General features: G+C 53.6%; 6 non-coding genes across 6 annotated transcripts; all 6 read right to left on the minus strand.

Moving 5' to 3' along the window:
- Positions 1 to 4,472: 4,472 nt before the first annotated feature.
- TRNAN-GUU (transfer RNA asparagine (anticodon GUU)) lies at positions 4,473 to 4,546 on the minus strand. Its single transcript has one exon. It is a non-coding gene; the product is annotated as a tRNA-Asn (tRNA).
- A 2,233-nt stretch (positions 4,547 to 6,779) lies between these two features.
- On the minus strand, positions 6,780 to 6,853 carry TRNAN-GUU (transfer RNA asparagine (anticodon GUU)). The gene has a single exon. It is a non-coding gene; the product is annotated as a tRNA-Asn (tRNA).
- Positions 6,854 to 8,837: 1,984 nt separating this feature from the next.
- On the minus strand, positions 8,838 to 8,911 carry TRNAN-GUU (transfer RNA asparagine (anticodon GUU)). The gene has a single exon. It is a non-coding gene; the product is annotated as a tRNA-Asn (tRNA).
- Positions 8,912 to 9,428: 517 nt separating this feature from the next.
- On the minus strand, positions 9,429 to 9,505 carry TRNAN-GUU (transfer RNA asparagine (anticodon GUU)). The gene has a single exon. It is a non-coding gene; the product is annotated as a tRNA-Asn (tRNA).
- A 3,008-nt stretch (positions 9,506 to 12,513) lies between these two features.
- On the minus strand, positions 12,514 to 12,590 carry TRNAN-GUU (transfer RNA asparagine (anticodon GUU)). Its single transcript has one exon. It is a non-coding gene; the product is annotated as a tRNA-Asn (tRNA).
- A 3,996-nt stretch (positions 12,591 to 16,586) lies between these two features.
- TRNAN-GUU (transfer RNA asparagine (anticodon GUU)) lies at positions 16,587 to 16,660 on the minus strand. Its single transcript has one exon. It is a non-coding gene; the product is annotated as a tRNA-Asn (tRNA).
- Between the last annotated feature and the right edge of the window lie 6,785 nt (positions 16,661 to 23,445).

Below are 23,445 nucleotides of genomic sequence, written 5' to 3' on the forward strand. Positions count from 1 at the left end.
GTCAACAGGCGATCGCGCTAGCCATTTGCACCACGAAGACAGTCGTGCTCCACTCTCACCACCATCAGAACATATCTTCAAAGCTATCAGCCCCAAAAAAAAGCGCCGCACCACCACCGAGTGGGCTGGAAACTCCAACCTTTCGATTAACAGCCGATCGCGCTAGCCAATTGCGCCACGGAGACAGTCCTGTTCCACTCTCACCACCATTAGAACATATCTTCAAAGCTATCAGGCCATAGAAAAAAAGCGCCGCACCACCACGGGGTGGGCTCGAACCTCCAACCTCTCGGTTAACGACCGAACGCGCTACCCAATTGCGCCACGGAGACAGTCCTGCAGCACTCTCACCACCATCAGAACATATCTTCAAAGCTATCAGCCCAAAGAAAAAAAAGCAACACACCACTCCCGGGAGGGCTCGATCCTCCAACCTTTCGGTTAACAGCCGATCGCGCTAGCCAATTGCGCCACGGAGACAGTCGTGCTCCACTCTCCCCACCGTCAGAACATTTTTTCAGAGCTATCAGCCCAAAGAAAAAAAGCGTCGCACCACCACCGCGCGGGCTCGAACCTCCAATCTTTCGGTTAACAGCCGATTGCGCTAGCCAATTGCGCCATGGAGACAGTCGTGCTCCACTCTTACCACATACAGAACATATCTTCAAAGCTATCAGCGCAAAGAAAAAAGCAACACACCACTCCTGGGAGGGCTCGAACCTCCAACCTTTCGGTTAACAGCCGATCGCGCTAGCCAATTGCGCCACGGAGACATTCCTGCTCCGCTCTCACCACCATCAGAACATATCTTCAAAGCTATCAGCCCAAAGAAAAAAAAGCAACACACCACTCCCGGGAGGGCTCGAACCTCCAACCTTTCGTATAACAGCCGATCGCGCTAGCCGATCGCGCCACGGAGACAGTCGTGCTCCACTCTCACCACCATCAGAACATATCTTCAAAGCTATCAGCGCAAAGAAAAAAGCAACACACCACTCCCGGGAGGGCTCGAAACTCCAACCTTTCGGTTAACAGCCGAACGCGCTAGCGAATTGCGCAACGGAGACAGTCCTGCTCCACTCTCACCACCATCAGAACATATCTTCAAAGCTATCTGCCCCAACAAAAAAATTGCCCGCAGCTTCCCTCGGGGGAACACTGAGGAGGATGCGGAGCATATAATTGGTTAATGGGGTGTTAAAGTGCGACTTACTTGGGTCGATGGCTAAATTGGTTAACGTGGTTGTGAAATGTGGTGTTAAATTGCGACTTACTTGGGTCGATGGCTAAATTGGTTAACGTGGTTGTAGGAGGGGGTGTTAAATGAGTGAACACGTACACACGTATGCGAAAGGGTGGCGCTGGTCGAAGGGACGTCGATCATTGTGTTTGTGGATTCGTTGGAATTCATTTCACGCGACCTTGGACGTCGACGCGCCGTACAAACCAACCGACGAGCGGCAACTGAGCGAGCGAGCGCCGACCTTGAGTATATATACAGCGCGACGGCGCATGCACTGTCAGCTGTTGAATGTTCTCGAAGCGCGACGCCACATGCGCGTCCACTGGAGAATTAGGAGAATTGTAGATGTGGAACGCGGTGTGTAGAGGAGGAAGGGTGCACAGATGGTGGAGGAGTGAAGCGCGCGCGGTGTGTAGAGGAGGAAGGGATGCACAGATGGTGGAAGAGTGGGCGACGGCACGACGGCGCATGCGCGCGCGTCAGCTGTCGAATGTTCGAGAAGCGGTGCGGACGGCGCGGACGGCGCGGACGGCGCACTACAAGGCGCGAGTATAAGATGCTTCCGCATCTAAAAAAGCGCCGCACCAACACCGGGTGCGCTCGAACCTGCAACCTTTCGGTCAACAGCCGATCGCGCTAGCCAATTGCGCCACGAAGACAGTCGTGCTCCACTCTCACCACAATCAGAACATATCTTCAAAGCTATCAGCCCAAAGAAAAAAAAGCGCTGCACCACCACCGGGTGGGCTCGAACCTCCAACCTTTCGGTTAACAGCCGATCGCGCAAGCCAATTGCGCCCCGGAGACAGTCCTGCTCCACTCTCACCACCATCAGAACATATCGTCAAAGCTATCAGCCCAAAGAAAAAAAAGCAACACACCACTCCCCAGAGGGCTCGAACCTCCAACCTTTCAGTTAACAGCCGATCGCGCTAGCCAATTGCGCCACAGAGACAGTCGTGCTCCACTCTCACCACCAGCAGAGCATATCTTCAAAGCTATCAGCCTAAAGGAAAAAAGCGCCGCACCACCACCGGATGGGCTCGAACCTCCAACCTTTCGGTTAACAGACGATCGCGCTAGCCGATCGCGCCACGGAGACAGTCCTGCTCCACTCTCACCACCATCAGAACATATCTTCAAAGCTATCAGCGCAAAAAAAGCAACACACCACTCCCGGGAGGGCTCGAAACTCCAACCTTTCGGTTAACAGCCGATCGTGCTAGCCAATTGCGCCATGGAGACAGTCCTGCTCCACTCTCACCACCATTAAAATATATCTTCAAAGTTATCAGGCCATAGAAAAAAAAGCGCCGCACCACCACCGGGTGGGCTCGAACCTCTAACCTTTCGGTTAACGACTGAACGCGCTACCCAATTGCGCCACGGAGACAGTCCTGCTCCACTCTCACCACCATCAGAACATATCTTCAGAGCTATCAGCCCAAAGAACAAAAAAGCAACACACCACCCCCGGGAGGGCTCGAACCTCCAACCTTTCGGTTAACAGCCGATCGCGCTAGCCAATTGCGCCACGGAGAGAGTCCTGCTCCACTCTCACCACCATCAGAACATATCTTCAAAGCCATCAGCCCAAGGAAAAAAAAAGCAACACACCACTCCCGAGAGGGCTCGAAACTCCAACCTTTCGGTTAACACCCGATCGCGCTAGCCAATTGCGCCACGGAGACAGTCGTGCTCCACTCTCACCAACATCAGAACATATCTTCAAAGCGATCAGCCCAAAGAAAAAAAAAGCGCCGCACCACCACCGGGTGCGCTCGAACCTCCAACCTTTCGGTTAACAGCCGATCGCGCTAGCCAATTGCGCCACGGAGACAGTCCTGCTCCACTCTCACCACCATCAGAACATATCTTCAAAGCCATCAGCCCAAGGAAAAAAACAACACACCACTCCCGGGAGGGCTCGAACCTCCAACCTTTCGGTTATCAGCCGATCGCGCTAGCCAATTGCGCCACGAAGACAGTCCTGCTCCACTCTCACCACCATCAGAACATATCTTCAAAGCTATCAGCCCAAAAAAAAGCGCCGCACCACCACCGGGTGCGCTCGAACCTCCAACCTTTCGGTCAACAGCCGATCGCGCTGGCCAATTGCGCCACGGAGACAGTCGTGCTCCACTCTCACCACCATCAGAACATATCTTCAAAGCTATCAGCCCAAAAAAAAGCGCCGCACCACCACCGGGTGGGCTCGAACCTCCAACCTTTTGGTTAACAGCCGATCGCGCAAGCCAATTGCGCCCCGGAGACAGTCCTGCTCCACTCTCACCACCATCAGAACATATCTTCAAAGCTATCAGCCCCAAAAAAAGCGCCGCACCACCACCGGGTGGGCTCGAACCTCCAACCTTTCGGTCAACAGCCGATCGCGCTAGCCAATTGCGCCATGGAGACAGTCGTGCTCCACTCTCACCACCATCAGAACATATCTTCAAAGCTATCAGCCCAAAGAAAAAAAAGCGCCGCACCACCACCGGGTGGGCTCGAACCTCCAACCTTTCGGTTAACAGCCGATCGCGCAAGCTAATTGCGCCCCGAAGACAGTCCTGCTCCACTCTCACCACCATCAGAACATATCTTCAAAGCTATCAGCCCAAAGAAAAAAAAGCAACACACCACTCCCCGGAGGGCTCGAACCTCCAACCTTTCAGTCAACAGCCGATCGCGCTAGCCAATTGCACCACGAAGACAGTCGTGCTCCACTCTCACCACCATCAGAACATATCTTCAAAGCTATCAGCCCCAAAAAAAAGTGCCGCACCACCACCGGGTGGGCTGGAAACTCCAACCTTTCGATTAACAGCCGATCGCGCTAGCCAATTGCGCCACGGAGACAGTCCTGTTCCACTCTCACCACCATTAGAACATATCTTCAAAGCTATCAGGCCATAGATTAAAAGCGCCGCACCACCACGGGGTGGGCTCGAACCTCCAACCTCTCGGTTAACGACCGAACGCGCTACCCAATTGCGCCACGGAGACAGTCCTGCAGCACTCTCACCACCATCAGAACATATCTTCAAAGCTATCAGCCCAAAGAAAAAAAAGCAACACACCACTCGCGGGAGGGCTCGATCCTCCAACCTTTCGGTTAACAGCCGATCGCGCTAGCCAATTGCGCCACGGAGATAGTCGTGCTCCACTCTCCCCACCGTCAGAACATTTTTTCAAAGCTATCAGCCCAAAGAACAAAAAAGCAACACACCACCCCCGGGAGGGCTCGAACCTCCAACCTTTCGGTTAACAGCCGATCGCGCTAGCCAATTGCGCCACGGAGACAGTCCTGCTTCACTCTCACCACCATCAGAACATATCTTCAAAGCCATCAGCCCAAGGAAAAAAAAGCAACACACCACTCCCGAGAGGGCTCGAAACTCCAACCTTTCGGTTAACACCCGATCGCGCTAGCGAATTGCGCCACGGAGACAGTCGTGCTCCACTCTCACCAACATCAGAACATATCTTCAAAGCGATCAGCGCAAAGAAAAAAGCAACACACCACTCCTGGGAGGGCTCGAACCTCCAACCTTTCGGTTAACAGCCGATCGCGCTAGCCAATTGCGCCACGGAGACAGTCCTGCTCCGCTCTCACCACCATCAGAACATATCTTCAAAGCTATCAGCCCAAAGAAAAAAAAAGCAACACACCACTCCCGGGAGGGCTCGAACCTCCAACCTTTCGTATAACAGCCGATCGCGCTAGCCGATCGCGCCACGGAGACAGTCGTGCTCCACTCTCACCACCATCAGAACATATCTTCAAAGCTATCAGCGCAAAGAAAAAAGCAACACACCACTCCCGGGAGGGCTCGAAACTCCAACCTTTCGGTTAACAGCCGAACGCGCTAGCGAATTGCGCAACGGAGACAGTCCTGCTCCACTCTCACCACCATCAGAACATATCTTCAAAGCTATCAGCCCCAACAAAAAAATTGCCCGCAGCTTCCCTCGGGGGAACACTGAGGAGGATGCGGAGCATATAATTGGTTAATGGGGTGTTAAAGTGCGACTTACTTGGGTCGATGGCTAAATTGGTTAACGTGGTTGTGAAATGTGGTGTTAAATTGCGACTTACTTGGGTCGATGGCTAAATTGGTTAACGTGGTTGTAGGAGGGGGTGTTAAATGAGTGAACACGTACACACGTATGCGAAAGGGTGGCGCTGGTCGAAGGGACGTCGATCATTGTGTTTGTGGATTCGTTGGAATTCATTTCACGCGACCTTGGACGTCGACGCGCCGTACAAACCAACCGACGAGCGGCAACTGAGCGAGCGAGCGCCGACCTTGAGTATATATACAGCGCGACGGCGCATGCACTGTCAGCTGTTGAATGTTCTCGAAGCGCGACGCCACATGCGCGTCCACTGGAGAATTAGGAGAATTGTAGATGTGGAACGCGGTGTGTAGAGGAGGAAGGGTGCACAGATGGTGGAGGAGTGAAGCGCGCGCGGTGTGTAGAGGAGGAAGGGATGCACAGATGGTGGAAGAGTGGGCGACGGCACGACGGCGCATGCGCGCGCGTCAGCTGTCGAATGTTCGAGAAGCGGTGCGGACGGCGCGGACGGCGCGGACGGCGCACTACAAGGCGCGAGTATAAGATGCTTCCGCATCTAAAAAAGCACCGCACCAACACCGGGTGCGCTCGAACCTCCAACCTTTCGGTCAACAGCCGATCGCGCTAGCCAATTGCGCCACGAAGACAGTCGTGCTCCACTCTCACCACAATCAGAACATATCTTCAAAGCTATCAGCCCAAAGAAAAAAAAGCGCCGCACCACCACCGGGTGGGCTCGAACCTCCAACCTTTCGGTTAACAGCCGATAGCGCAAGCCAATTGCGCCCCGGAGACAGTCCTGCTCCACTCTCACCACCATCAGAACATATCGTCAAAGCTATCAGCCCAAAGAAAAAAAAGCAACACACCACTCCCCAGAGGGCTCGAACCTCCAAACTTTCAGTTAACAGCCGATCGCGCTAGCCAATTGCGCCACGGAGACAGTCGTGCTCCACTCTCACCACCATCAGAGCATATCTTCAAAGCTATCAGCCTAAAGGAAAAAAGCGCCGCACCACCACCGGATGGGCTCGAACCTCCAACCTTTCGGTTAACAGACGATCGCGCTAGCCGATCGCGCCACGGAGACAGTCCTGCTCCACTCTCACCACCATCAGAACATATCTTCAAAGCTATCAGCGCAAAAAAAGCAACACACCACTCCCGGGAGGGCTCGAAACTCCAACCTTTCGGTTAACAGCCGATCGTGCTAGCCAATTGCGCCATGGAGACAGTCCTGCTCCACTCTCACCACCATTAGAATATATCTTCAAAGTTATCAGGCCATAGAAAAAAAAGCGCCGCACCACCACCGGGTGGGCTCGAACCTCTAACCTTTCGGTTAACGACTGAACGCGCTACCCAATTGCGCCACGGAGACAGTCCTGCTCCACTCTCACCACCATCAGAACATATCTTCAAAGCTATCAGCCCAAAGAACAAAAAAGCAACACACCACCCCCGGGAGGGCTCGAACCTCCAACCTTTCGGTTAACAGCCGATCGCGCTAGCCAATTGCGCCACGGAGACAGTCCTGCTCCACTCTCACCACCATCAGAACATATCTTCAAAGCCATCAGCCCAAGGAAAAAAAAGCAACACACCACTCCCGAGAGGGCTCGAAACTCCAACCTTTCGGTTAACACCCGATCGCGCTAGCCAATTGCGCCACGGAGACAGTCGTGCTCCACTCTCACCAACATCAGAACATATCTTCAAAGCGATCAGCCCAAAGAAAAAAAAAGCGCCGCACCACCACCGGGTGCGCTCGAACCTCCAACCTTTCGGTTAACAGCCGATCGCGCTAGCCAATTGCGCCACGGAGACAGTCCTGCTCCACTCTCACCACCATCAGAACATATCTTCAAAGCCATCAGCCCAAGGAAAAAAACAACACACCACTCCCGGGAGGGCTCGAACCTCCAACCTTTCGGTTATCAGCCGATCGCGCTAGCCAATTGCGCCACGAAGACAGTCCCGCTCCACTCTCACCACCATCAGAACATATCTTCAAAGCTATCAGCCCAAAAAAAAGCGCCGCACCACCACCGGGTGCGCTCGAACCTCCAACCTTTCGGTCAACAGCCGATCGCGCTGGCCAATTGCGCCACGGAGACAGTCGTGCTCCACTCTCACCACCATCAGAACATATCTTCAAAGCTATCAGCCCAAAAAAAAGCGCCGCACCACCACCGGGTGGGTTCGAACCTCCAACCTTTTGGTTAACAGCCGATCGCGCAAGCCAATTGCGCCCCGGAGACAGTCCTGCTCCACTCTCACCACCATCAGAACATATCTTCAAAGCTATCAGCCCCAAAAAAAAAGCGCCGCACCACCACCGGGTGGGCTCGAAACTCCAACCTTTAGATTAACAGCCGATCGCGCTAGCCAATTGCGCCACGGAGACAGCCCTGTTCCACTCTCACAACCGTCAGAAGATTTCTTCAGAGCTATCAGCCCAAAGAAAAAAAGCGTCGCACCACCACCGGGTGGGCTCGAACCTCCAACCTTTCGGTCAACAGCCGATCGCGCTAGCCAATTGCGCCATGGAGACAGTCGTGCTCCACTCTCACCACCATCAGAACATATCTTCAAAGCTATCAGCCCAAAGAAAAAAAAGCGCCGCACCACCACCGGGTGGGCTCGAACCTCCAACCTTTCGGTTAACAGCCGATCGCGCAAGCTAATTGCGCCCCGAAGACAGTCCTGCTCCACTCTCACCACCATCAGAACATATCTTCAAAGCTATCAGCCCAAAGAAAAAAAAGCAACACACCACTCCCCGGAGGGCTCGAACCTCCAACCTTTCAGTCAACAGCCGATCGCGCTAGCCAATTGCGCCACGGAGACAGTCGTGCTCCACTCTCACCACCATCAGAACATATCTTCAAAGCTATCAGCCCAAAGAAAAAAAAAGCGCCGCACCACCACCGGGTGGGCTCGAACCTCCAACCTTTCGGTCAACAGCCGATCGCGCTAGCCATTTGCACCACGAAGACAGTCGTGCTCCACTCTCACCACCATCAGAACATATCTTCAAAGCTATCAGCCCCAAAAAAAAGCGCCGCACCACCACCGGGTGGGCTGGAAACTCCAACCTTTCGATTAACAGCCGATCGCGCTAGCCAATTGCGCCACGGAGACAGTCCTGTTCCACTCTCACCACCATTAGAACATATCTTCAAAGCTATCAGGCCATAGATTAAAAGCGCCGCACCACCACGGGGTGGGCTCGAACCTCCAACCTCTCGGTTAACGACCGAACGCGCTACCCAATTGCGCCACGGAGACAGTCCTGCAGCACTCTCACCACCATCAGAACATATCTTCAAAGCTATCAGCCCAAAGAAAAAAAAGCAACACACCACTCTCGGGAGGGCTCGATCCTCCAACCTTTCGGTTAACAGCCGATCGCGCTAGCCAATTGCGCCACGGAGATAGTCGTGCTCCACTCTCCCCACCGTCAGAACATTTTTTCAGAGCTATCAGCCCAAAGAACAAAAAAGCAACACACCACCCCCGGGAGGGCTCGAACCTCCAACCTTTCGGTTAACAGCCGATCGCGCTAGCCAATTGCGCCACGGAGACAGTCCTGCTTCACTCTCACCACCATCAGAACATATCTTCAAAGCCATCAGCCCAAGGAAAAAAAAGCAACACACCACTCCCGAGAAGGCTCGAAACTCCAACCTTTCGGTTAACACCCGATCGCGCTAGCCAATTGCGCCACGGAGACAGTCGTGCTCCACTCTCACCAACATCAGAACATATCTTCAAAGCGATCAGCCCAAAGAAAAAAAAAGCGCCGCACCACCACCGGGTGCGCTCGAACCTCCAACCTTTCGGTTAACAGCCGATCGCGCTAGCCAATTGCGCCACGGAGACAGTCCTGCTCCACTCTCACCACCATCAGAACATATCTTCAAAGCCATCAGCCCAAGGAAAAAAAAGCAACACACCACTCCCGGGAGGGCTCGAAACTCCAACCTTTCGGTTAACAGCCGATCGCGCTAGCCAATTGCACCACGGAGACAGTCGTGCTCCCTCTCACCACCATCAGAACATATCTTCAAAGCTATCAGCCCAAAGAAAAAAAACAACACACCACTCCCGGGAGGGCTCGAACCTCCAACCTTTCGGTTAACAGCCGAACGCGCTAGCCAATTGCGCCACGGAGACAGTCGTGCTCCACTCTCCCCACCGTCAGAACATTTCTTCAGAGCTATCAGCCCAAAGAAAAAAAGCGTCGCACCACCACCGGGTGGGCTGGAACCTCCAACCTTTCGGTTAACATCCGATCGCGCTAGCCAATTGCGCCACGGAGACAGTCGTGCTCCACTCTCACCACATACAGAACATATCTTCAAAGCTATCAGCGCAAAGAAAAATGCAACACACCACAACCGGGAGGGCTTGAACCTCCAACCTTTCGGTTAACAGCCGATCGCGCTAGCCAATTGCGCCACGGAGACAGTCCTGCTCCACTCTCACCACCATCAGAACATATCTTCAAAGCTATCAGCCCAAAGAAAAAAAAGCAACACACCACTCCCCGGAGGGCTCGAACCTCCAACCTTTCAGTTAACAGCCGATCGCGCTAGCCAATTTTGCCACGGAGACAGTCGTGCTGCACTCTCACCACCATCAAAGCATATCTTCAAAGCTATCAGCCTAAAGAAAAAAAAGCGCCGCACCACCACCGGGTGGGCTCGAACCTCCAACCTTTCGGTTAACAGACGATCGCGCTAGCCGATCGCGCCCCGGAGACAGTCGTGCTCCACTCTCACCATCATCAGAACATATCTTCAAAGCTATCAGCGCAAAGAAAAAAGCAACACACCACTCCCGGGAGGGCTTGAAACTCCAACCTTTCGGTTAACAGCCGATCGCGCTAGCCAATTGCGCAACGGAGACAGTCCTGCTCCACTCTCACCACCATCAGAACATATCTTCAAAGCTATCATCCCAAAGAAAAAAAGGAGCGCTGCACCACCACCGGGTGGGCTCGAACCTCCAACCTTTCGGTTAACAGCCGATCGTGCTAGCCAATTGCGCAATGGAGACAGTCCTGCTCCACTCTTACCACCATCAAAACATATCTTCAAAGCTATCAGCCCATAGAAAAAAAAGCGCCGCACCACCAGCGGGTGGGCTCGAACCTCCAACCTTTCGGTTAACGATCGAACGCGCTACCCCGTTGCGCCACGGAGACAGTCCTGCTCCACTCTCACCACCGTCAGAACATTTCTTCAGAGCTATCAGCCCAAAGAAAAAAAGCGTCGCACCACCACCGGGTGGGCTGGAACCTCCAACCTTTCGGTTAACATCCGATCGCGCTAGCCAATTGCGCCACGGAGACAGTCGTGCTCCACTCTCACCACATACAGAACATATCTTCAAAGCTATCTGCGCAAAGAAAAAAGCAACACACCACTCCCGGGAGGGCTTGAACCTCCAACCTTTCGGTTATCAGCCGATCGCGCTAGCCAATTGCGCCACGAAGCCAGTCCTGCTCCACTCTCACCACCATCAGAACATATCTTCAAAGCTATCAGCCCAAAAAAAACCGCCGCACCACCACCGGGTGCGCTCGAACCTCCAACCTTTCGGTCAACAGCCGATCGCGCTAGCCAATTGCGCCACGGAGACAGTCGTGCTCCACTCTCACCACCATCAGAACATATCTTCAAAGCTATCAGCCCAATAAAAAAGCGCCGCACCACCACCGGGTGGCCTCGAACCTCCAACCTTTTGGTTAACAGCCGATCGCGCAAGCCAATTGCGCCCCGGAGACAGTCCTGCTCCACTCTCACCACCATCAAAACATATCTTCAAAGATATCAGCCCCAAAAAGAAGCGCCGCACCACCACCGGGTGGGCTCGAAACTCCAACCTTTAGATTAACAGCCGATTGCGCTAGCCAATTGCGCCACGAAGACAGTCCTGTTCCACTCTCACAACCGTCAGAAGATTTCTTCAGAGCTATCAGCCCAAAGAAAAAAAGCGTCGCACCACCACCGGGTGGGCTCGAACCTCCAACCTTTCGGTCAACAGCCGATCGCGCTAGCCAATTGCGCCATGGAGACAGTCGTGCTCCACTCTCACCACCATCAGAACATATCTTCAAAGCTATCAGCCCAAAGAAAAAAAGCGCCGCACCACCACCGGATGGGCTCGAACCTCCAACCTTTCGGTTAACAGACGATCGCGCTAGCCGATCGCGCCACGGAGACAGTCCTGCTCCACTCTCACCACCATCAGAACATATCTTCAAAGCTATCAGCGCAAAAAAAGCAATACACCACTCCCGGGAGGGCTCGAAACTCCAACCTTTCGGTTAACAGCCGATCGTGCTAGCCAATTGCGCCATGGAGACAGTCCTGCTCCACTCTCACCACCATAAGAACATATCTTCAAAGTTATCAGGCCCTAGAAAAAAAAGCGCCGCACCACCACCGGGTGGGCTCGAACCTCTAACCTTTCGGTTAACGACTGAACGCGCTACCCAATTGCGCCACGGAGACAGTCCTGCTCCACTCTCACCACCATCAGAACATATCTTCAAAGCTATCAGCCCAAAGAACAAAAAAGCAACACACCACCCCCGGGAGGGCTCGAACCTCCAACCTTTCGGTTAACAGCCGATCGCGCTAGCCAATTGCGTCACGGAGACAGTCCTGCTTCACTCTCACCACCATCAGAACATATCTTCAAAGCCATCAGCCCAAGGAAAAAAAAGCAACACACCACTCCCGAGAGGGCTCGAAACTCCAACCTTTCGGTTAACACCCGATCGCGCTAGCCAATTGCGCCACGGAGACAGTCGTGCTCCACTCTCACCAACATCAGAACATATCTTCAAAGCGATCAGCCCAAAGAAAAAAAAAGCGCCGCACCACCACCGGGTGCGCTCGAACCTCCAACCTTTCGGATAACAGCCGATCGCGCTAGCCAATTGCGCCACGGAGACAGTCCTGCTCCACTCTCACCACCATCAGAACATATCTTCAAAGCCATCAGCCCAAGGAAAAAAAAGCAACACACCACTCCCGGGAGGGCTCGAAACTCCAACCTTTCGGTTAACAGCCGATCGCGCTAGCCAATTGCACCACGGAGACAGTCGTGCTCCCTCTCACCACCATCAGAACATATCTTCAAAGCTATCAGCCCAAAGAAAAAAAACAACACACCACTCCCGGGAGGGCTCGAACCTCCAACCTTTCGGTTAACAGCCGAACGCGCTAGCCAATTGCGCCACGGAGACAGTCGTGCTCCACTCTCCCCACCGTCAGAACATTTCTTCAGAGCTATCAGCCCAAAGAAAAAAAGCGTCGCACCACCACCGGGTGGGCTGGAACCTCCAACCTTTCGGTTAACATCCGATCGCGCTAGCCAATTGCGCCACGGAGACAGTCGTGCTCCACTCTCACCACATACAGAACATATCTTCAAAGCTATCAGCGCAAAGAAAAATGCAACACACCACAACCGGGAGGGCTTGAACCTCCAACCTTTCGGTTAACAGCCGATCGCGCTAGCCAATTGCGCCACGAAGCCAGTCCTGCTCCACTCTCACCACCATCAGAACATATCTTCAAAGCTATCAGCCCAAAAAAAGCGCCGCACCACCACCGGGTGCGCTCGAACCTCCAACCTTTCGGTCAACAGCCGATCGCCCTAGCCAATTGCGCCACGGAGACAGTCGTGCTCCACTCTCACCACCATCAGAACATATCTTCAAAGCTATCAGCCCAAAAAAAAAGCGCCGCACCACCACCGGGTGGCCTCGAACCTCCAACCTTTTGGTTAACAGCCGATCGCGCAAGCCAATTGCGCCCCGGAGACAGTCCTGCTCCACTCTCACCACCATCAAAACATATCTTCAAAGATATCAGCCCCAAAAAGAAGCGCCGCACCACCACCGGGTGGGCTCGAAACTCCAACCTTTAGATTAACAGCCGATCGCGCTAGCCAATTGCGCCACGAAGACAGTCCTGTTCCACTCTCACAACCGTCAGAAGATTTCTTCAGAGCTATCAGCCCAAAGAAAAAAAGCGTCGCACCACCACCGGGTGGGCTCGAACCTCCAACCTTTCGGTCAACAGCCGATCGCGCTAGCCAATTGCGCCATGGAGACAGTCGTGCTCCACTCTCACCACCATCAGAACATATCTTCAAAGCTATCAGCCCAAAGAAAAAAAGCGCCGCACCACCACCGGGTGGGCTCGAACCTCCAACCTTTCGGTTAACAGCCGATCGCGCAAGCTAATTGCGCCCCGAAGACAGTCCTGCTCCACTCTCACCACCATCAGAACATATCTTCAAAGCTATCAGCCCAAAGAAAAAAAAGCAAACAAACCACTCCCCGGAGGGCTCGAACCTCCAACCTTTCAGTCAACAGCCGATCGCGCTAGCCAATTGCGCCACGGAGACAGTCGTGCTCCACTCTCACCACCATCAGAACATATCTTCAAAGCTATCAGCCCAAAGAAAAAAAAAGCGCCGCACCACCACCGGGTGGGCTCGAACCTCCAACCTTTCGGTCAACAGCCGATCGCGCTAGCCATTTGCACCACGGAGACAGTCGTGCCCCAATCTCACCACCATCAGAACATATCTTCAAAGCTATCAGCCCCCAAAAAAAGCGCCGCACCACCACCGGGTGGGCTGGAAACTCCAACCTTTCGATTAACAGCCGATCGCGCTAGCCAATTGCGCCACGGAGACAGTCCTGTTCCACTCTCACCACCATTAGAACATATCTTCAAAGCTATCAGGCCATAGAAAAAAAGCGCCGCACCACCACGGGGTGGGCTCGAACCTCCAACCTTTCGGTTAACGACCGAACGCGCTACCCAATTGCGCCACGGAGACAGTCCTGCAGCACTCTCACCACCATCAGAACATATCTTCAAAGCTATCAGCCCAAAGAAAAAAAGCAACACACCACTCCCGGGAGGGCTCGATCCTCCAACCTTTCGGTTAACAGCCGATCGCGCTAGCCAATTGCGCCACGGAGACAGTCGTGCTCCACTCTCCCCACCGTCAGAACATTTTTTCAGAGCTATCAGCCCAAAGAAAAAAAGCGTCGCACCACCCCCGGGTGGGCTCGAACCTCCAACCTTTCGGTTAACAGCCGATCGCGCTAGCCAATTGCGCCATGGAGACAGTCCTGCTCCACTCTCACCACCATCACAACATATCTTCAAAGCTATCAGCCCAAAGAAAAAAAAATTGCCCGCAGCTTCCCTCGGGGGAACACTGAGGAGGATGCGGAGCATATAATTGGTTAACGGGGTGTTAAAGTGCGACTTACTTGGGTCGATGGCTAAATTGGTTAACGTGGTTGTGAAATGGGGTGTTAAATTGCGACTTACTTGGGTCGATGGCTAAATTGGTTAACGTGGTTGTAGGAGGGGGTGTTAAATGAGTGAACACGTACACACGTATGCGAAAGGGTGGCGCTGGTCGAAGGGACGTCGATCATTGTGTTTGTGGATTCGTTGGAATTCATTTCATGCGACCTTGGACGTCGACGCGCCGTACAAACCAACCGACGAGCGGCAACTGAGCGAGCGAGCGCCGACCTTGAGTATATATACAGCACGACGGTGCATGCACTGTCAGCTGTTGATTGTTCTCGAAGCGCGACGCCACATGCGCGTCCACTGGAGAATCAGGAGAATTGTAGATGTCGAACGCGGTGTGTAGAGGAGGAAGGGTGCACAGATGGTGGAGGAGTGAAGCGCGCGCGTTGTGTAGAGGAGGAAGGGATGCACAGGTGGTGGAAGAGTGGGCGACGGCACGACGGCGCATGCGCGCGCGTCAGCTGTCGAATGTGCGAGAAGCGGTGCGGACGGCGCGGACGGCGCGGACGGCGCACTACAAGGCGCGAGTATAAGATGCTTCCGCATCTAAAAAAGCGCCGCACCAACACCGGGTGCGCTCGAACCTCCAACCTTTCGGTCAACAGCCGATCGCGCTAGCCAACTGCGCCACGAAGACAGTCGTGCTCCACTCTCACCACAATCAGAACATATCTTCAAAGCTATCAGCCCAAAGAAAAAAAAGCGCCGCACCACCACCGGGTGGGCTCGAACCTCCAACCTTTCGGTTAACAGCCGATCGCGCAAGCCAATTGCGCCCCGGAGACAGTCCTGCTCCACTCTCACCACCATCAGAACATATCGTCAAAGCTATCAGCCCAAAGAAAAAAAAGCAACACACCACTCCCCGGAGGGCTCGAACCTCCAACCTTTCAGTTAACAGCCGATCGCGCTAGCCAATTGCGCCACGGAGACAGTCGTGCTCCACTCTCACCACCATCAGAGCATATCTTCAAAGCTATCAGCCTAAAGGAAAAAAGCGCCGCACCACCACCGGATGGGCTCGAACCTCCAACCTTTCGGTTAACAGACGATCGCGCTAGCCGATCGCGCCACGGAGACAGTCCTGCTCCACTCTCACCACCATCAGAACATATCTTCAAAGCTATCAGCGCAAAAAAAAGCAACACACCACTCCCGGGAGGGCTCGAAACTCCAACCTTTCGGTTAACAGCCGATCGTGCTAGCCAATTGCGCCATGGAGACAGTCCTGCTCCACTCTCACCACCATCAGAACATATCTTCAAAGCTATCAGCCCAAAGAAAAAAAAAGCGCCGAACCACCACCGGGTGGGCTCGAACCTCCAACCTTTCGGTTAACGACCGAACGCGCTACCCAATTGCGCCACAGAGACAGTCCTGCTCCACTCTCACCACCATCAGAACATATCTTCAAAGCTATCAGCCCAAAGAAAAAAAAGCAACCCACCACTCCCGGGAGGGCTCGAACCTCCAACCTTTCGGTTAACAGCCGATCGCGCTAGCCAATTGCACCACGGATACAGTCGTGCTCCACTCTCACCACACCACCAACAGAACATATCTTCAAAGCTATCAGCGCAAAGAAAAAAGCAACACACCACTCTCGGGAGGGCTCGAGCCTCCAACCTTTCGGTTAACAGCCGATCGCGCTAGCCAATTTCGCCACGGAGACAGTCCTGCTCCACTCTCACCACCATTAGAACATATCTTCAAAGTTATCAGGCCATAGAAAAAAAAGCGCCGCACCACCACCGGGTGGGCTTGAACCTCTAACCTTGCGGTTAACGACTGAACGCGCTACCCAATTGCGCCACGGAGACAGTCCTTCTCCACTCTCACCACCATCAGAAAATATCTTCAAAGCTATCAGCCCAAAGAAAAAAAAAGCAACACACCACCCCCGGGAGGGCTCGAACCTCCAACCTTTCGGTTAACAGCCGATCGCGCTAGCCAATTGCGCCACGGAGACAGTCCTGCTCCACTCTCACCACCATCAGAACATATCTTCAAAGCCATCAGCCCAAGGAAAAAAAAAGCAACACACCACTCCCGGGAGGGCTCGAAACTCCAACCTTTTGGTTAACACCCGATCGCGCTAGCCAATTGCGCCACGGAGACAGTCGTGCTCCACTCTCACCAACATCAGAACATATCTTCAAAGCGATCAGCCCAAAGAAAAAAAAAGCGCCGCACCACCACCGGGTGCGCTCGAACCTCCAACCTTTCGGTCAACAGCCGATCGCGCTAGCCAATTGCACCACGGAGACAGTCGTGCTCCCTCTCACCACCATCAGAACATATCTTCAAAGCTATCAGCCCAAAGAAAAAAAACAACACACCACTCCCGGGAGGGCTCGAACCTCCAACCTTTCGGTTAACAGCCGATCGCGCTAGCCAATTACGCCACGGAGACAGTCGTGCTCCACTCTCCCCACCGTCAGAACATTTCTTCAGAGCTATCAGCCCAAAGAAAAAAAGCGTCGCACCACCACCGGGTGGGCTGGAACCTCCAACCTTTCGGTTAACATCCGATCGCGCTAGCCAATTGCGCCACGGAGACAGTCGTGCTCCATTCTCACCACATACAGAACATATCTTCAAAGCTATCAGCGCAAAGAAAAATGCAACACACCACAACCGGGAGGGCTTGAACCTCCAACCTTTCGGTTAACAGCCGATCGCGCTAGCCAATTGCGCCACGGAGACAGTCCTGCTCCACTCTCACCACCATCAGAACATATCTTCAAAGCTATCAGCCCAAAGAAAAAAAAAGCAACACACCACTCCCCGGAGGGCTCGAACCTCCAACCTTTCAGTTAACAGCCGATCGCGCTAGCCAATTTTGCCACGGAGACAGTCGTGCTCCACTCTCACCACCATCAGAGCATATCTTCAAAGCTATCAGCCTAAAGAAAAAAAAAGCGCCGCACCACCACCGGGTGGGCTCGAACCTCCAACCTTTCGGTTAACAGACGATCGCGCTAGCCGATCGTGCCACGGAGACAGTCATGCTCCACTCTCACCACCATCAGAACATATCTTCAAAGCTATCAGCGCAAAGAAAAAAGCAACACACCACTCCCGGGAGGGCTCGAAACTCCAACCTTTCGGTTAACAGCCGATCGCGCTAGCCAATTGCGCAACGGAGACAGTCCTACTCCACTCTCACCACCATCAGAACATATCTTCAAAGCTATCAGCCCCAAAAAAAAGCGCCGCACCACCACCGGGTGGGCTGGAAACTCCAACCTTTCGATTACCAGCCAATCGCTCTAGCCAATTGCGCCACGGAGACAGTCCTGTTCCACTCTCACCGCCATTAGAACATATCTTCAAAGCTATCAGGCCATAGAAAAAAAAGCGCCGCACCACCACCGGGTGGGCTCGAACCTCCAACCTTTCGGTTAACGACCGAACGCGCTACCCAATTGCGCCACGGAGACAGTCCTGCTCCACTCTCACCACCATCAGAACATATCTTCAAAGCTATCAGCCCAAAGAAAAAAGCAACACACCACCATAGGGTGCGCCCGAACCTCCAACCTTTCGGTTAACAGCCGATCGCGCAAGCCAATTGCGCCCCGGAGACAGTCCTGCTCCACCCTCACCACCATCAGAACTTATCTTCAAAGCTATCAGCCCAAAGAAAAGAAAGCAACACACCACTCTCGGGAGGGCTCGAACCTCCAACTTTTCGGTTAACAGCCGATCGCGCAAGCCAATTGCGCCCCGGAGACAGTCCTGCTCCACCCTCACCACCATCAGAACTTATCTTCAAAGCTATCAGCCCAAAGAAAAGAAAGCAACACACCACTCTCGGGAGGGCTCGAACCTCCAACTTTTCTGTTAACAGCCGATCGCGCTAGCCAATTGCGCCACGGAGACAGTCCTGCTCCACTCTCACCACCATCAGAACATATCTTCAAAGCTATCAGCGCAAAGAAAACAGCAACACACCACTCTCGGGAGGGCTCGAAACTCCAACCTTTCGGTTAACAGCCGATTGTGCTAGCCTATTGCGCCACGGAGACAGTCCTGCTCCCCTCTCACCACCATCAGAACATATCTTCAAAGCTATCAGCCCAAAAAAACCAACACACCACTCCCGGGAGGGCTCGAACCTCCATTATTTCGGTTAAAAGCCGATCGCGCTAGCCATTGCGCCACGGAGACAGTCGTGCTCCACTCTCCCCACCGTCAGAACATTTCTTCAGTGCTATCAGCCCAAAGAAAAAAAGCTTCGCACCACCACCGGGTGGGCTGGAACCTCCAACCTTTCGGTTAACAGCCGATCGCGCTAGCCAATTGCGCCATGGAGACAGTCGTGCTCCACTCTCACCACATACAGAACATATCTTCAAAGCTATCAGCGCAAAGAAAAAAGCAACACAACACTCCCGGGAGGGCTCGAACCTCCAACCTTTCGGTTAACAGCCGATCGCGCTAGCCAATTGCGCCACGGAGACAGTCCTGCTCCACTCTCACCACCATCAGAACATATCTTCAAAGCTATCAGCCCAAAGAAAAAAAAGCGCCGCACCACCACCGGGTGTGCTCGAACCTCCAACCTTTCGGTCAACAGCCGATCGCGCTAGCCAATTGCGCCACGGAGACAGTCCTGCTCCACTCTCACCACCATCAGAATATATCTTCAAAGCTATCAGCCCAAAGAAAAAAAAGCGCCGCACCACCACCGGGTGCACTCGAACCTCCAACCTTTCGGTTAACAGCCGGTCGCGCAAGCCAATTGCGCCCCGGAGACAGTCCTGCTCCACTCTCGCCACCATCAGAACATATCGTCAAAGCTATCAGCACAAAGAAAAAAGCAACACACCACTCCCGGGAGGGCTCGAAACTCCAACCTTTCGGTTAACAGCCGATCGTGCTAGCCAATTGCGCCATGGAGACAGTCCTGCTCCACTCTCACCACCATCAAAACATATCTTCAAAGCTATCAGCCCCCAAAAAAGCGCCGCACCACCACCGGGTGGGCTCGAACCTCCAACCTTTCGGTTAACGACCGAACGCGCTACCCAATTGCGCCACAGAGACAGTCCTGCTCCACTCTCACCACCATCAGAACATATCTTCAAAGCTATCAGCCCAAAGCAAAAAAAGCAACCCACCACTCCCGGGAGGGCTCGAACCTCCAACCTTTCGGTTAACAGCCGATCGCGCTAGCCAATTGCGCCTCGGAGACAGTCGTGCTCCACTCTCACCACCAACAGAACATATCTTCAAAGCTATCAGCGCAAAGAAAAAAGCAACACACCACCACCGGGTGCGCCCGAACCTCCAACCTTTCGGTTAACAGCCGATCGCGCAAGCCAATTGCGCCCCGGAGACAGTCCTGCTCCACCCTCACCACCATCAGAACTTAACTTCAAAGCTATCAGCCCAAAGAAAAGAAAGCAACACACCACTCTCGGGAGGGCTCGAACCTCCAGTTTTTCGGTTAACAGCCGATCGCGCTAGCCAATTGCGCCACGGAGACAGTCCTGCTCCACTCTCACCACCATCAGAACATATCTTCAAAGCTATCAGCGCAAAGAAAACAGCAACACACCACTCCCCGGAGGGCTCGAACCTCCAACCTTTCGGTTAACAGCCGATCGCGCTAGCCAATTGCGCCACGGAGACAGTCGTGCTCCACTCTCACCACATACAGAACATATCTTCAAAGCTATCAGCGCAAAGCAAAAACCAACACACCACTCGCGGGAGGGCTCGAACCTCCAACCTTTAAGTTAACAGCCGATCGCGCTAGCCAATTGCGCCACGGAGACAGTCCTGCTCCACTCTCACCACCATCAGAACATATCTTCAAAGCTATCAGCCCAAAGAAAAAAAAGCGCCGCACCACCACCGGGTGCGCTCGAACCTCCAACCTTTCGGTCACCAGCCGATCGCGCTAGCCAATTGCGCCACGGAGACAGTCGTGGTCCACTCTCACCACCATCAGAACATATCTTCAAAGCTATCAGCCCAAAGAAAAAAAAGCGCCGCACCACCACCGGGTGGGCTCGAACCTCCAACCTTTCGGTTAACAGCCGATCGCGCAAGCCAATTGCGCCCCGGAGACAGTCCTGCTCCACTCTCACCACCATCAGAACATATCGTCAAAGCTATCAGCCCAAAGAAAAAAAAGCAACACACCACTCCCGGGAGGGCTCGAACCTCCAACCTTTCAGTTAACAGCCGATCGCGCTAGCCAATTGCGCCACGAAGACACTCGTGCTCCACTCTCACCACCATCAGAGCATATCTTCAAAGCTATCAGCCTAAAGAAAAAAAAGCGCCGCACCACCACCGGATGGGCTCGAACCTCCAACCTTTCGGTTAACAGACGATCGCGCTAGCCGATCGCGCCACGGAGACAGTCGTGCTCCACTCTCACCACCATCAGAACATATCTTCAAAGCTATCAGCGCAAAGAAGAAAGCAACACACCACTCCCGGGAGGGCTCGAAACTCCAACCTTTCGGTTAACAGCCGATCGTGCTAGCCAATTGCGCCATGGAGACAGTCCTGCTCCACTCTCACCACCATCAGAACATATCTTCAAAGCTATCAGCCCCAAAAAAAGCGCCGCACCACCACCGGGTGGGCTCGAACTTCCAACCTTTCGGTTAACGACCGAACGCGCTACCCAATTGCGCCACAGAGACAGTCCTGCTCCACTCTCACCACCATCAGAACATATCTTCAAAGCTATCAGCCCAAAGAAAAAAAAGCAACACACCACTCCCGGGAGGGCTCGAACCTCCAACTTTTCGGTTAACAGCCGATCGCGCTAGCCAATTGCGCCACGGAGACAGTCCTGCTCCACTCTCACCACCATCAGAACATATCTTCAAAGCTATCAGCCCAAAGAAAAAAAACAACACACCACTCCCGGGAGGGCTCGAACCTCCAACCTTTCGGTTAACAGCCGATCGCGCTAGCCAATTGCGCCACGGAGACAGTCGTGCTCCACTCTCCCCACCGTCAGAACATTTCTTCAGAGCTATCAGCCCAAAGAAAAAAAGCGTCGCACCACCACCGGGTGGGCTGGAACCTCCAACCTTTCGGTTAACAGCCGATCGCGCTAGCCAATTGCGCCACAGAGACAGTCCTGCTCCACTCTCACCACCATCAGAACATATCTTCAAAGCTATCAGCCCAAAGCAAAAAAAGCAACCCACCACTCCCGGGAGGGCTCGAACCTCCAACCTTTCGGTTAACAGCCGATCGCGCTAGCCAATTGCGCCTCGGAGACAGTCGTGCTCCACTCTCACCACCAACAGAACATATCTTCAAAGCTATCAGCGCAAAGAAAAAAGCAACACACCACCATAGGGTGCGCCCGAACCTCCTACCTTTCGGTTAACAGCCGATCGCGCAAGCCAATTGCGCCCCGGAGACAGTCCTGCTCCACCCTCACCACCATCAGAACTTATCTTCAAAGCTATCAGCCCAAAGAAAAGAAAGCAACACACCACTCTCGGGAGGGCTCGAACCTCCAACGTTTCGGTTAACAGCCGATCGCGGTAGCCAATTGCGCCACGGAGACAGTCCTGCTCCACTCTCACCACCATCAGAACATATCTTCAAAGCTATCAGCGCAAAGAAAACAGCAACACACCACTCCCCGGAGGGCTCGAACCTCCAACCTTTCCGTTAACAGCCGATCGCGCTAGCCAATTGCGCCATGGAGACAGTCGTGCTCCACTCTCACCACATACAGAACATATCTTCAAAGCTATCAGCGCAAAGCAAAAAGCAACACACCACTCCCGGGAGGGCTCGAACCTCCAACCTTTAAGTTAACAGCCGATCGCGCTAGCCAATTGCGCCACGGAGACAGTCGTGCTCCACTCTCACCACCATCAGAACATATCTTCAAAGCTATCAGCGCAAAGAAAAAAGCAACACACCACTCTCGGGAGGGCTCGAAACTCCAACCTTTCGGTTAACAGCCGATTGTGCTAGCCTATTGCGCCACGGAGACAGTCCTGCTCCCCTCTCACCACCATCAGAACATATCTTCAAAGCTATCAGCCAAAAAAAAAACCAACACAGCACTCCCGGGAGGGCTCGAACCTCCATTCTTTCGGTTAAAAGCCGATCGCGCTAGCCAATTGCGCCACGGAGACAGTCGTGCTCCACTCTCCCCACCGTCAGAACATTTCTTCAGAGCTATCAGCCCAAAGAAAAAAAAGCAACACACCACTCCCGGGAGGGCTCGAACCTCCAACTTTTCGGTTAACAGCCGATCGCGCTAGCCAATTGCGCCACGGAGACAGTCCTGCTCCACTCTCACCACCATCAGAACATATCTTCAAAGCTATCAGCCCAAAGAAAAAAAACAACACACCACTCCCGGGAGGGCTCGAACCTCCAACCTTTCGGTTAACAGCCGATCGCGCTAGCCAATTGCGCCACGGAGACAGTCGTGCTCCACTCTCCCCACCGTCAGAACATTTCTTCAGAGCTATCAGCCCAAAGAAAAAAAGCGTCGCACCACCACCGGGTGGGCTGGAACCTCCAACCTTTCGGTTAACAGCCGATCGCGCTAGCCAATTGCGCCACAGAGACAGTCCTGCTCCACTCTCACCACCATCAGAACATATCTTCAAAGCTATCAGCCCAAAGCAAAAAAAGCAACCCACCACTCCCGGGAGGGCTCGAACCTCCAACCTTTCGGTTAACAGCCGATCGCGCTAGCCAATTGCGCCTCGGAGACAGTCGTGCTCCACTCTCACCACCAACAGA

The sequence above is a fragment of the Rhipicephalus microplus genome, chromosome 9 (genome assembly GCF_043290135.1).
Source record: "Rhipicephalus microplus isolate Deutch F79 chromosome 9, USDA_Rmic, whole genome shotgun sequence".
NCBI lineage: Eukaryota > Metazoa > Arthropoda > Arachnida > Ixodida > Ixodidae > Rhipicephalus > Rhipicephalus microplus.